Source organism: Polyergus mexicanus, unplaced genomic scaffold (genome assembly GCF_030449975.1).
Source record: "Polyergus mexicanus isolate NDT 795.1 unplaced genomic scaffold, iyPolMexi1.0 SCAF_3, whole genome shotgun sequence".
Taxonomy (NCBI): domain Eukaryota; kingdom Metazoa; phylum Arthropoda; class Insecta; order Hymenoptera; family Formicidae; genus Polyergus; species Polyergus mexicanus.
Genome location: NW_027223323.1, coordinates 3,437,699 through 3,453,536, shown reverse-complemented (window position 1 = coordinate 3,453,536; position 15,838 = coordinate 3,437,699). Strand labels below are relative to the sequence as shown.

Sequence of the window (15,838 nt, the reverse complement as noted above, 5' to 3'; positions counted from 1 at the left end):
GCCCGTATCAGACTACGCATTGAAAATTGAAGACTGAGGCATAAAGATTGGAATTTGACTAATCAGAACAAAAGGGACTAAAATTTCTTTATGCTAATTGGTCAAATTTCAATCTTGAATCTTGAATCTCAATCTTCAATGCGTAGTCTGATACGGGCTTTAGTGTTGTTTCGAAAAGAATGCGGCGAATCATATAAGGAATGCATTTCACTTAACATCTGCGATGTTCGCGAGCATCATCTATCTTTTTTTAACTTTCGATGAACAAGAAGGATGAAATGATATCGTGAGCATTGCGGGCATTAAATGGAACACGCCCCTAGATATTCGTACATCATACTTTTGTTTTTATTAGGGGGAATTTTTTAGCCGACTAAGTGATATGTCTGACAAAACTTGTTACCGTGCAACGAATGAAGAAAATTGATAAAAGTTGGTAAAGTATCGAATTCTCGTCATATTTTTAAGAAACTTTTTAATAATCCATAATGACAGGGAGAGGGATGCTAATAAAACACAATAATTTTTGAGTAATTTTGTGAATAAACATAGCATAAATTATATGCGAAGTACGTAGCAAAACTCTTGAAAGTTTTCTCGGAATTTATCTTTTATATGAAAATGTTTGTTTTATCCATTATACAAAAATATGTATATAAATATATAACTAGACACTATATATATTGTATGTTCGATTGCATAAATGCAATTTCTGATGCATACACATATATACATATATATATATATATATATATATATATATATATATCAAAAATAAATTTAAGTACGTTTCGAAAAACGTACTCCGAGGAAAATTTTACTCGATCGCCATTTCGAAACTTTTTTGATCGTTTCTGATTGGTTCCAGGCTGGCCATCGAGTAAAATTTTCCTCGAAGACCGTTTTGGAACTTAACCTTGGAAACTAGCCTAGAATAGTTTCGCAATTATCAAAATGTAGACTTATAAAAATAATAAAAATAATAATTAATGAAATATAATCATAAATATAATCATAAATATATATATACTTATAAATCTTTTTATACGTGTAGTCAATAAAGTTTAATTTAATTGTAAATTTACATGTAAGGAAATAAGAAAAATTAATTTTCTTGACAAAGTTTTAATTGAGTTAGATATACTATGAAAAAATTAACACTATACAAAATATAGAATAGAAATGGATTTTTAACACTAAGGGTTTATATATTTTTTCAATTAAAAATTAAAGAAAGCAATTAAAAAGAAAAACTGTTCTAATATGCACCATCTATTTTTCCTTTTGGATTGGATATCATGGATCTTCAGGCAAAGCTCCAGGCAAGTCTCGCACAATCACTTGAGGAAATAAAGAGAACGAATTTATTAGAAGAGATACCTCGAATAACAGAAACTCCCAGGATTGAGGGATGGAATGATACTCTTCTCATGACACTGAGGGATACGGTCAAGTTTAATAATAATATTATCGTGGAAGCTTAAAGACAATCTTAATTAGATTTTATGACTTCTATTTTCATGGTATTGTCAATGAAAAGGATAACGTGCGAGCTATTGTTGCTGAAGCTGTTGGTTTATCCTCTACTGAACAAGGATGTCTTTGGCCAGATGATGTCTATTCAGTTGTGCTGTTTTATGATATAAATGGCAGTACCCCAACTGCTTTGTCCTCAGTGAAGGATTCTAATGCATTTAAAAAGAAAATAGGTGAAGATATTGGTCTCATCGATACAGATTACTACACTCGTAGAGAATTAGAGTTGGTGCAAATGACAGGATTTATAGCATAAGCCTTTGGAGAGCAGCAAATAAGAATCAACTGAGTAATGCATTTCTTAAACAACAGTATCGGTTAGATTTACACGACTTTGCTGGTTGGAGGACTAATGAGCTTCCTTTTTCTCCTCCTTGTAAACGTTGTATAGAAATATGCATTAGATTATTACGGAAAGGACTCCCTACTACTTCCAAAATGTATATCTTGTTAGCTTCAGAATATGTACTTTCTCTAAAAGCTGATTCGTTTCGTCATTGTAATTCTGGAAGTACAGGATATTTATGTGCCTCGGTTTTAACTGGCACTGCCCTGAATGGGTTAGGAATGCTACAACTTCTTCAACAAGCCATACCTGCAATCCAGCTAGATTGGCAGTCTCTATAAGAAAAATCTTACCTCAATTACACAGTATCATCATGGAAAACCATTATTAATTTTTTTGCCACATACTTAAGGAAGGATTCAATTCAATTTTACAGTTGGGTAAGGATTATTAATGATGGTTATCTCTATGGTTTTTCCCCTAAAGATATGTTGCCCTTAGCAGGCATTTTTGCTGGAATAATAGAGCAGGTACAGGGTCCAGATTCTGGGATACAGAGTGGTTAAAGAACCAAAAGAACTGGCTTTCTCATATGAGAATGTATGGCAAAGTTCTTTATAAGATGACAAATCCGAAACTTGCTGCAATATCTGCACATCCTGACGCTTAAGCCACACTTGACAGTAATAGCTAGACGTAATATTCGAGCGACGGGAAGAGGCAATGATGAAGCAGAGCTACCTTAATTTTAAAATTCAATGCTTATATTTTTTTCAGTTAATTAATAGATAATTATTTCTGATAATTAAATTTGACACTTTTTGTTTCTGATCATTCCACTATAACGATTCGCTCATTTTTGTATCCGCATACATTTTCATTACATCAGTTAATATAATGTATATTACAGGAAAAAAAAATATATCAGTTTTTCTTTATCTTTCTTTATATATAAGATATATATAAATGCATTAGCTTACATCGCATTCGCATAATATATATTTATCTACTATGATTTAAATTTTTGTTTTTTGAAAATTTAAAAATACGTGATTTGGCGCTTCTACTTCTGCTTAAAATTGTTATCTAAATATACATATATAAAACAATACGTAGTACATAATTCTCACAAAATAAGCAAAAATAAAATTTTTATATTTATAATTGTAATCGTGATATTCAATTATAATTTATAAGTTATAATATTTTTTATATTCATAATTTCTTTTCCATTTCTGTTTTTTCTATATGTTGATATTCAAACTTTCTTTCGCGTTAGTAAAGTCATTGAAAAGCTACCTTAAAGAAACTATCTGATTGGTTAGGAAGGAAAAGTAGCAGTAGCAGAGTTATATCGATCCGGGTATACGCGTTACGTCGTGTCGAAATCGCATTTTTTTATCGATATCGTATCGCTAGTCACCGAGTTAGAGCACCAGTTTCGGCATTACAGTATTGTTGGGATCATTCCTGTTATGCAATGATAACTACAGCATCGTCAGGAAGGTAAAGAATCATAAATTAGACGCGCGATATATGTGTATACGTGTCGAGTGTTTGTATATTTAATACGCATCTCCGTCACGCCGATGCGCGCCATCTTTGAAGCCGTCCGAGAAGCGATCGCTGTTGTCACCGGATGCCCTATTTAGCCTGATTTAGCCGCCTCTGTCCTTCAATCCGAGGCGCATTTTCAATAAGAACGCTGTGATTATACGAGATGTGGTCTTGCGTGTGTGAAAAACGTGTGATTTTTCCGTGAGAAAAGTGAGACCGTCGTTGAGCACGAACGCCGACGCGGTAACGGATCGTTCTCGCAGGTGAGTGAGACCAATATTTACGCCAAAACATCGCACATAATAACGCGTTGCCTGTTTCGCGCGTGTAAAACTACCGCGTCGCATTTATATATTATATATATTGCGTATATTTCACAAATATGTATGTATGTGAATATATATATATATATACGCGTCGATCATGAAGTCATCATGTCGCGCGAAAAACGGATAATATATATACAATCTTAAAGAAAGTTCCCGGGCTTATGTAAGACGACTAAGCGTGCTTTGTCATGTCGCATTTCCTGTTACGATGCGCAACCTACCATATTGCAGGAGTAACGGTTTTACATCTCTGCTCGGTCTCCTCTCAAAGCATTCTATCTAACAATATTGCTTTCTAGAAACATGATATCAGGTTCGTTTGAAAAATATTTTTCTCTTTTAAGTCAACTTAATCTAAACTAGAAAGAAAGAGAGAGAGAGAGAGAGAGAGAGAGAGAGCAATCGAAAAAATTGGAGATAATAATGGCGAATAAAAGATATCTCTTAATCATCTGCACTACCTGTTGTCGCGGCAGGCTATTATTATCGAGAACGTAACTTTGCTTATGTTTTTTGTCGGATCTTTAACGCGTAAGAATGTATATATAGGACGAGAGAGAGAGAGAGAGAGAGAGAGAGAGAGAGAGAGAGAGAGAGAGAGAGAGAGAGAGAGAGAGAGAGAGAAGATATAGATGATAGATATCGGTGAATATGACGAATGAGTATTTTAATGGTATTCGATTTTTGTTAAAAGTCAGGTACTGGACGAAAAAACTGCGCTTGTGCTCCAACACGAACGGCGTTCTCCATTGCAGCTGTATAGTCGTTGTGGGTGCGCAAACGAGGAGAAAGTCCCAGAGGCGCGCACGCTTGCATTCTTGATGCATTCCGGGTTGCTACGAACTGAGATTTTAAGTCACAGCGTCGAATAAATAGCAATCTTTAATAGTGACAATAAGGCTGAGAAAATGAATAATGGACACGAAGAGATACATACAGATGCGCTACATATTTTTTCAATAATATATATAGATTAGGGATATTAGAGAAGGCGAGACACGCGTAATCTATCTTTTGTCCTTTTTACAATAGACAATCATGTATCCAATTTGTAAAGAATAATGGAGGAAAATGCGACCCGATGTTTATATTTGACACTTGGCGAGCAAGGACGGTAAATATAATTTTTCATCTTACGCGAGTAGATAGGCGAAAATGGATCCTACGCCATTTACTTCGTTTCTCTTATCACAGCGACGAATATAAAAGTCATTCTCTCATTTCTATAGCGAAATCTAAATCTTGAACTTACGAAATTATATCAGTCTCAATTTTGTACTTCTCCCATTTACTTCACGATTCTTTGAAATCGATATATTTAATTTTCGATAAGTTTAGATTTCGTTGCAAGAGTAATGTCAAAACATTAACTTGTCAAAATATTAACTCGTGACCAGATAAAGAAACATGGAATCAAACGTGAAATGCATTCTTCCGTGAAATTTATTAGCGGCAAAAATTAAATTTGTGGAAATTCAACCGGTTTTTTTTTCTTTCTTTCTTTCTTTCTTTCTTTCTTACTCCTGAACGCATTTTTCTCTTCATCGCCGCTCGTTGGATATAACCGTTGTTTTTCGATTAATGCGGTGGTACGTTCCATTACGTATTCGGGTAACTAACGGATCTAGTGTGGACGGAGTTTATGCGTGTATGCACTACGTGGCATGGCTAGGGAGCGCGCGACAAAGTTAATCGATGTTAACTGGAAGAGAATCGACCATGTTTTTCTCTCTTGCGGGACGAAAAGCGGCCACGGGATAGACTCGAACAAGAATTTTGTGCGCGCGAGTATCGTAAAAAGAAAAAAAAAAAAATTTAATGCGAATGCTTCGGTGACGCGCGACGAAAGCAGCGCTGCGAAAATATAATCCGGTCTTTTTCCCCTTGCCTCTCGTTTCTCTCTCTCTCTCTTTCTCTCTGTCGTGCGGCGAGCAGAATAGGTTAGGTTGCTCGTGAGACAGGTTAGGTGACGCGGCCGAATGCTACAATAAAGGGCGAATCGTTGATTGTCCAGCAGTAAAAACGCCTCTAGAAGAAATATTAAGTTTATCTTATTTAGTGTCCACGGTATCGTATACGGATACAGATATATGCATACAATCACGGATAATATAATTCTATGATGATTGATAAATATTTTGGAAGAATCAGCAACTTTTTTTCATTCGTCAAAATATTCTCTACGTTCAAATATTAAATTAAAATATTTTAAAAGGGAGAAATAGAAAAAAGTTTAAAAAAATTTTTGCTCGAAGGGATTGTGTTTATTTTTGTCTCTGTTTATCTTCCCCTCATAAAATATAAATGAAAAGCTATCGAAATATTTGTTAAAACATTCATGGCATTTTATACAAACCGTATTTCGAACCGTCCAAAAAAAAAAAAAAAAAAAAAAAGTTTGTAAATCGTTAAGTTCCATTCTTTATTACTTTCTGTCAATGAATCAATATTTTGCGTATGTCGTGTGCTAAAATATTCTGGTAACTGCAGATCTTGAATGAAAAAGAATATTCGTCTTATTATTGTACTTTAAAATATTTGTAATTATTTTAATAGATCGATTGATTTATTTTATGAGTCGCATTGGAAAATGTGCACTTGGAAAATTACTTTATTTATTCTTACTATATTCTTATTTATCTATCGTAAATCAATGATGAAAAAAATTTTTGTGCCGATTTGTATGATACATCGAAATATATTTTATAATAATAATAATATATTAGTCGTTTTAATTATTAATATTTCTATAATTTTGATTATTGTCTTTTATTATAAATCGACTTGTACGATTCTTTATCAATTATACTTTAGAAATCTTTATTTAAGTTTAAAATAAATAAACAAATTTGTTTATAGGTGAAGGTATTTACAAAATATAAAAGTTATCATCATATTATATTTTTTAAATATTTTTGTATGTACAATCATACATATTAGTAGAAAGAGACGGAGCACAAAATTCAAAAACAGAAGAATCGGGCAGAAAAAGGACAGTAATGACCCGTGACTTTCACTAAAATCACGCTTTCGCGAATTATAAAACTTGTGCGTATATTCTTTCTCTATGCAGAAGAAAAATATAGCACATATTTGTCTATTCTTATGTTACTCCAATGGTGTCCTCTTTACTATAGGCGAGAAAATTATCAAAAGCTATCTGAGGCGAGAGCACCTGATCTAAGGGCTGTCGTCAGTAAAAGTTGCTAATGAAACACCCCTTGCCATGTAGAGCAGATAAGCTTATGGGAATGAGCAGATTGAGATTGCTATTGAGCTTTTAACAGGCCACGTGATTCTCTGAGAACTTACAGGTTCAATCTTGGAATCACGTAGCAAAAAGAAAGCCGTTGGGATGAGAGGATAGCATTTTTCGTACTTTTGCGCTATAATATACAGAAGATATAGGGTGTCTTCCAGCATGTTACACAAATGAAACAGTGTGATACACAATATCATACGATTGGCTATGAAATAAAGAAATTTAAGATTCTTTATTCGATAGCCAATCGTGTGATACTGTATCTTACACCGTATTATCTGTGTAATTTGCTGAAAAATACTTATAGATACAAAGATATATATATATATATATTTCCAGAATCTAAAGATTTAGAAAATATGAGAATAAATAAGCATTGAGAGCATATTATTAATTATTTTTTATGAACACACACACACACACACATATATATAATATATATTAATTATTTTATTAATTTTTTTGTATATATCGCTGCATTAATGAAATTTTACAATTAAAACGAGGTGAATTAGTTTTAATAATATACGCATATCTTCTGCGATTTTTACCGGCGACTTTATTAATATTAAAATCTGTTATTTATATACGATGATATATATATATATATAGCTTACCTTAGACTGACCTTTTTATTAATTCTTTTGTGCAACAAGTTGATAATTGTTTTTATCACAATGTGCTATTCTTATATTCAACGAAAATCACATGGTATTATTGATGTCTACAACATGTGAGACATAAATAGCAAGAGTAGTTTGCGATAGGTTTACAATTAATCAAGATTTTTGTTATTAATAAATGAAGTTGAAGAGATACGGAAATAGAATTACATCGTTATAGAAATCAAAACAGATATTACAATATGGATGTAATAACTGCAAGCTAACTCCTGTTATCTATATTTTATTTATTTGTTTACTTGCCGATATATTAATAACTCGCAAAGTTAATTAAATTGGTAACGTGCTTCTTCTCGGTGATCATGCGTTTCGAATCGATCAATGTAATTTGATTTTGATGTGTGTGAATTCTTTTTGATAAAAATATATTTAAAGAAGAAAAGCAATGCGTGTCGCGCGCGCATTTTCATATTTATTTCACAATTAAAAAGAATTTTGATTTTTAGAATATACAATATTTTGAAACTCATTCACGGAAAAGAAACATTATGAAATCTTTGCGTGACTTCGTGTGATGGTGGGTGTTGTATGTGTGTTGGGGGAGGGGGGGGCGGAGAGCCGCGTAGTTTTTTTCTCTTTAGTACTTAGGGGGTTTTTTCGATTAATATTTCGCTTACGATTCGAGTGTATCACGGATTTATTCCGCGTGTATTTTGTCGGAATATCATGTACACGATGATTTCAACGGGTTACGACGGACGACGGCGGGTTCTCGCGAATGTGTCGGAAACGTAATTTTCTACGCGAGCAGGTTCAGCACGCGAGCGCGCGCGCGCCTTCGTGTACATCGTGACAATATGTACACATACAAATATATGTACATATATATATATATATAGGAGTTTCGTAATAAATATATGGCCGGGATAAAATGGTTGGGAAGGAGGGCCGACCTTGCCCCGCAACCGGTCGCCCGCTTGTTGCCAAGCTAACGCTGTGTATATAGCGGGGCGCGTACGATGGACGCAATCGGTGCTGATGTGTGCGTGAATTGTGTGAGTGTGTGACGCGCGCGCGCGCACAGTATCGGGGAATGCGATGATACTTCGTGCGTGTGTCGCGCGCATCTAGGGATGCGCTTTCGATATTTGTTCTTCCATATCGCCCTTTTTTTGACTTGACACTTTGATTTTTTTGTATTAGTTAGATGTTAATAATTAACACTTGGAAGATAGTATTGAGTAATTGGGAAAATACTTGAAATCTCTCAAGTAAAGATGACACTCTCTTTGTTCGACAAATGTTTCTGTGATATACATATATAAATTACGTGCATCATTTTTTTGTCAATTAATTATGAAAAGAATTCTATTTTCTTAAATTTTTTTTTCAAATCTTTAATTTTTTTTTTTTTTAAATACCATTAGAAACGATGTCGACCTTGCAAAATGCATCTTGTCAAATTCAAGCATTCCTGGAAGATGCATGAGAAAGATATTCGATAATTTTGTTTTAATTTTTTAATGTATGCACGTTAATATCACTGCGCTTTTAAAAATAATCAATTACAAATTCAAATTATTAATAATTTATCAAATTATAAATAATTTATCTTTTTAAATATTTTTGATATTTTGTTAAAAAATTTAACTCAATTTTAAAATTCCTTAATTGAAGACATTAATCGACACTGATGTCACAGCGTGATATTTTCACTTTTGAAGATGCCAAATAACTTTTGATATCAATGAATCGATACTTACCTAAATAATTAATATTTAAATTACTGTATATTTACAAGCACTGGTATTGTTGCATCTAGTAAAAAATGTCTCTATTATCAATCAAGTGCTTCCTAATGTACTTTAATGTACATGTATAGAATATACAAATATACATGTATAAATACATACATATATATATATATATATATATATATATATATATATATATATATATATACACATATCAACGTGACGTTCCGGTGTGTCATTTCAGAGCGCTCGAAAATAAAAATAAATCTATTACGTAACGCGCGCGTATATTCTCGTAGAGACACCCGTTAAACTCGTCGTTTATTATGTACTGTCACTGGTAAAAGAATATATTAAGAACAATCATTAAGCATAGCGTGTTAAGAATAATCGTTTAGCGATAATAGCACAAAATGTACATCCAACCCGATTGCAATGAAGCATAAGATTTGATTCTTTTACGTCTCTATCTTTTAGTTACTTTAACAGTAACACATTTATGTCGATATATAATATCAACATCCAGTGCATCAATTTTTTTTCTATTTAATACATTATTTTTTTAAATAAAAATGTATTAAATAAAAAATAGCAGACATACATTTTTTCAAATATTATATAAAAGATATTAATAGATAGTTTACAAACAATAAGTATTATGTCATACATAGAGAGAGAGAGAGAGAGTCATATATATATTTTTTTTCTTCTTCTAATATACAGGCTATTTCAAAGTTATTGCATTTGTTTTAACAACTAAGAGCAATGAATTGGTTATTACTTGTTACAAAATCTTTACACACTTTTTGCATTTGACATAGTATTTGTTTTAAATTTCTGTTAAATATAGTATATTATAAGTAGCAGTTGTATTTTTGATAGCCTATTATTATGTTAATTTTCAGCGATAATAGCTATATTCTATTGCCGTGAATCTGTGTATCTGAAATAGTATTATATCGTATTTATGGCGGAGAAAAAAATATCGGGACGTCAGTTTTACCTTTCGTTATCGGTTGAGAAACACACGGTTGGTGCTCTCGTCGACACCAAGCGTCTCTTATTGATCGTCCACGATGCTTACGAAAGTTGGCTCGAAAACTTTGTTTCGCAAACGAAATCCGTTTCAGATGCGATGACAAATGCGACTGTAAAATTTTTCTATTCGCGATTATTTCGGTTGAGCTTACGGTAGATTAGATTAGAGACAGGATTGTTTAAATTAGATTAAGACCACGTATTAGAGCTTTTAAATTTAATCCAATCTTTTCATTAACTTTAGCTTATAATTAACTGTTATATTTCCGTGATTCAAGTATCACGATTCTCTGTCATTATTTATGCTTTTCATTCTGTTGTTGATTGCTGTTGATGTAATAATATACAGGATATGTCGCGAATAATTCGATTACTCTCAATTAATGTTGATTTGTGCAAGATCATCAATATCATCATGTATTGGATTATGTTTTGATAATAATGCATAGTCTGTGGTCGTCGCGCATTGTTAAATTCTGATATAACAGATAATTATAGTATAGTTTATACATAGCGTATTCGATAAATACACACACACATTTTCACATTTGCGTTTTCCCTTCTTAATTAAAATTTATTAGTTGCCTTCTTTTATATAAGAAAAAATGAATAAAACATATTACCTAATGCGCGTTACTTTGTCATTTTATTTTAGAACAAGAATAGAAAGCACAATTGAACATAAAATTTTTTACAATTGGATCCGGGCAGAAAAAATGCCGGAGATCTATCATACTTGACGCATGAAGATGCAACTGAAAATTTCTATATTTATATTCATGTTCCACGTTTAACGTGAAAAGTTGTTATTTGATTCTGAACTCGAGATAAAGTTGCACACGCGATCTTTACTGCGAAATAAATAATGCATTTAGCATTTAAAGGATTTTATTTATTGTTAGCATTAAACGTAGAGTATGGATAGAGATTACTTTTTTAATGAAATATTTTTATCCATCTATTAAAAGATAAATAGATATATAGAAAGGAAGAGAGAAAGAGAGAGAACGCGCATATTTTATGAATTAGTTCAAATAATTTGATTACTGATTCATATGTTTTAAGCTATTAATCACGTACTTTTCGTGCAATATTCTAATTGAGTTATTTTTATTTCATTAGTCGGCAATTTTATTCGACAAGTGTGATATCTCGTTTGCGATCAGGTGACACTATTTGCTTGGGATGACTCGATACAGACATCACGTTGTTCACTGATCCGATAAAATTGTTATATCTGCCGCGAACACATTCACCGATGACCTTCCACACGCTAATATAATCGAATCAGTATGGTCACAATTAGCATCATTGTGTGAATTAACTGCAATATGTGAATTGTGTTTTACTGCCTGAAAATTTATCGCGGATCGCACGCACTTTCCATACAAATCACGCGTATCGATTTTAACACTGAACAGATAATCCTCTGAAATGTATAATATATGGATTATGTCATATATACTACATCGAGAAAAAAAAATTGTTAACTTGACTAAATTCGTCCAACTAATTACTATTTCTTTAATTGAAATATTTTAATATTTTAAGTCAAATACGACACATATTAAATAATTAAATGCAACATGAGGTATATTTGATTTAAATACTTAAATATTTCAATTAAAGAGATACAAAGAAATAGTAATTAGTTGGACGAATTTAGTCAAATTAACAACTTTTTTTTCTCAGTGTAGTTAAAAGAGCGGTGTTCGAATTCAAGGCTCAAGATTTGAAAATGTTTTTACAAGTAATTCGGATATTAAATATTTCGTATTTTATAAAAGAATTGTGTATTAAAAAAAAATATACAGATAGAGAGAGACCAAAGAGAGCTATTAAATAAAAAGACAATCTTCGAAAGAGATATTGCCGAGATGTATTTTCCTCAAAATTAATGACACACGATTTCACAATGGCACAGATATTCTAAGAATATATTATGAAAGAAGAGTTTTATACAACAAAGGTTAATGAGTTCTTCCAGGCCGATAATATTTCTTTGTGTCTCGATAAAAAATACTTTGCTAACCTACTATACTGTTTACCCTACTAGAAGCATTTTTTTTTTTTTTCCACGAGGAAGGACAGTATCAATTTTCCTCGATCGCGTCTTCCTCTTTTATCGATACGTCCTTCGTTATACGGAGGGTGCGAACTTTTATTACACAGCGACCTTATTCGGCAAAATGATATATTATTTTAATCGCTCTTTAATAGCGAAAAGATTTCTCTTCTGCGATCGAGCGAATTTCTTCGCGAACTCGGGACCTTTCACGGAAATCGCCACTCGTGCAGTATTGTGCAAAAATGTTTGCCGGCTGATATTGTATCTGCTGAAAATGCACCATGTAAAGGCTACTTCGCGTTACGTTAGCATGAATTCGAGCGCTCGTTATATTTATATCACGCATTCTCGGATCAGTGAAATTGGATAACAAATGGAGAATTGCAAAATATTGTTTAGACGCGATACAGTAATAGATTAAGACTCTTTTATATTTTCCAATCGTTTATTTTTATCGCCATATAATATATGGTACATCCGCACGAATTTGTCTCGTTTGTTGATTTGAGTCAGAAGAGCATTAATGATGGTAGTAAAGTGCATTACTTCATTATTAACACTATCTTTAGGATGTATTCAAAATAGCAGCGAGACTCGTAGTAGAAGGGCAGACGTGCGCCCGAGAGAACAGCGCGCGTACTCGTCATCGCATGTATTTGCATATACATGCACACTATGTGCACTCGCGCGTACATCGGCGGTTCTCAATCGCAGTTTCGCGATTTTCCATCGAGTACGACGCAATGGCGCAACGATCGTGATACGAATTGCTCATTTCGAGAGCGATTCTTCAGTTCCAAAAATCTCAATGTAAAATTTTTCTTTCATCTTACGATAATTCGTGATCTTGGAGGGGGAGAGGTAAAAGGGGAAAGAGAAATCTTTAAAATAAATTGATAGATATGTTTGGAACCAAATATCTTATTTCAAGTTTGTTGTTAACTTACATTAGCTAACTTAATCTTAATCTAGCGCTTTAATAAGTTCTCTGCGAAAATTTCTATTTTCTTTGAAAAGTGTGAGAGATATATTTTGTTTGGAGAAAAACTATCAAATTTTTACGAATAATATAATTATCAAATTTTTTTCAATTTCAATGAAATTCAAATTATCGCGTAATAAAAACTATTTATCAAACATTCTTCTAAGTATCATATGAAATTTAAGTCGAAATATCGGATGTAATTCTCGGAGCGATAATTGAGATATCTAATTACAATGCTATTTCATCGTAGTATTATTAGATGAATTTATTTCGAAGAAAGAAATATATATCGTGAAATATCGAGATAATAATTGTGCAGAATTAGAAAATTATATATGTTATAAGAGGATTGCTATTTCCCAAAGGCGGTAAAAAAAAAAAGATCTGATCTGACGGAGATCTATAAGGACAGATTGAGAATCACTGACTTGCGAGCACACACAATGATCACCTGCGCGCGCGCGCGCGCGTATACGCAGCACACACGCGCAATGGCATCGAGTGGATCAATAATTTTTGATACTCGCGTACGGGACATTCAAAATACGCGCTTACGGCGCATGCAACGTAGTACGTCACGGTGACAGCGGCAGAGGGAGAAACGCGCGGAAAAGCGCGTGGAAAACGCGCGTTTCGCCTTGCGAGTCGCATACGCGAGATGAGACGACGCTCCCATACTCGCGCGCGTGCGCGCGCGCGCGCGCGCGGCGAAGTCGCGTCGAATAGCGGCGTTTCGCGTTGCGATACGCTCAAGAGTCGTAAGCGGACGATCCGCCATTTTAAATCGATATAAGCCAATCTCACAGTCAAGTACAGCTACTAAAGAATCGAGAATATGTTGTCCGTTTACTAAGATATATGATTTTTCGCATATGATCTTGTACCTGCAAAAATATGTCTCCGCTTATACACGAATGCCTCTCTGATTTCCATAAAAATACATGACAGCATGTGTCATTTATACGAGATTTAAATGATAAGATTAGATATAGTAGAGACTGGCAATGCGTGTAAAATGGTACAATGTAGTGTTGACAATGTATTTTTCACGTGGTTTTTTTTTGTTTTGTATTTTTCATGCTTCAAGATTTGACAGATGAATCTTGTTGAATGTAATTTATTTAAATCTCCCGTGTTACTTCCGACTGTCTGTAATCATGGACGTACAGATATCGCTAAGAAATAAAAATGCTATACAAATAGCTATTATCTCTGTTATCTAATTTCGACGTTTACGATATTTCTATGCCGATTATTGGATGTCTATTATAAATACAATATCTCCAAATTGTAAAATTTGTCACGGGTGATTAAATATGTTTAGAAAAGTATTAGCCATTCTATGGAGGATAACTGAAAAATAATTAGTCTAGATGAAATTTGTTAAAATGCCAGGAAAGTAACAAATTTAATTAACATTCTCTCGACAACGCTTTTATGTTAAGGGAACACGTAGAATATTTCGCTTTGCGCGATGGACATTTCCGCTTTCAAGATATATACGATGAGCTCGCTTGTTTTATCTTGCGGTTTCAGTCCTACGTTCGCATAAGAAAGATCCGTTCGGATTAGTGTTGCACATTGTAAGAGAACGGTAACGCGCGTTCCGGAAATTATTCTCGAATGGCTTCCCGTTTAAATCAACAACTCGTGCAAAAATAATACAGCAGTTCGCGCGAATGCGGAATAACAGGTGATAGTAATAAATGCTAAATTTGAATGAAACACGCGACCCTTCCCTCCCCCTCTCCCCGCGCAAAATTCTTGTGACGTTCATCGTCATAACGGATCATTCGTTGCGCACGATATACGATGAGAGAATTCTGCTATTGACAGGAGAGAAAAAGAGAGAAAGAGAAACATAAGAGAGAAAGATGGGGAGATGCAGGAGAGGGAGTAGAGTGGTAGGAGAAAAAGAAAGGGAGAAGATGCGAGATTAGAGGAGGAGGGGGGAGAGAGAGAGAGAGAGAGGACGAGAGAGATTAAGATCGGCATGACGAAAGATAAAGCGCGGAGACCGTGTGGACTTTATAATTTGAAAGATAATTTCCAACGAAAGCTGCGAGCGGGGCAAAATAATAATTTATGTAACTTTGATTACATATATCTCGACATTCTCGATTAAGCGTTTTGTGTGTGGAAAAAATATTATTTTCCCTGGGGCATCGATTGAATTTGCTTCGTATTAGATATCGAACGGATGTTAGTGTCTTCGATAGTAGCATCGCATAATATCGAGTACTCTGCGTTGATACCACTGGAGATAATTTATTCGCAAGTAAGCGAGCATTCGATACTTGAACAATTAAGATACGCGTCTTCTTTTTTTTTGCCCGACAATTCAGAATGCAGATGAATTAGAGAGAACCGGAACCAGTACTCTGCGTTGATACCACTGCT

At 33.7% G+C, this 15,838-nt stretch overlaps 1 protein-coding gene and 1 long non-coding RNA gene across 9 annotated transcripts in view; both read left to right on the top strand.

Moving 5' to 3' along the window:
- The first annotated feature begins 223 nt into the window (after positions 1–223).
- On the top strand, positions 224–2,754 carry LOC138931936 (uncharacterized). Its single transcript, XR_011446703.1, has 3 exons — positions 224–286; positions 356–436; positions 1,311–2,754. It is a non-coding gene; the product is annotated as an uncharacterized lncRNA (long non-coding RNA).
- Positions 2,755–3,197: 443 nt separating this feature from the next.
- Positions 3,198–15,838, top strand: part of Gw (trinucleotide repeat containing adaptor protein gawky) — a 28,367-nt gene continuing 15,726 nt past the window's right edge. For 2 of the 8 annotated variants that reach the window (XM_070293243.1, XM_070293234.1), the window contains exons 1-2: positions 3,200–3,642; positions 4,403–4,822. The gene's annotated coding sequence lies outside the window, so the exon portion shown is untranslated. Of the gene's footprint in view, positions 3,643–3,781; positions 4,022–4,402; positions 4,823–15,838 lie in introns of those variants that run through there. The other 6 variants (XM_070293245.1, XM_070293237.1, XM_070293242.1 and 3 more) reach the window with 6 other exon arrangements.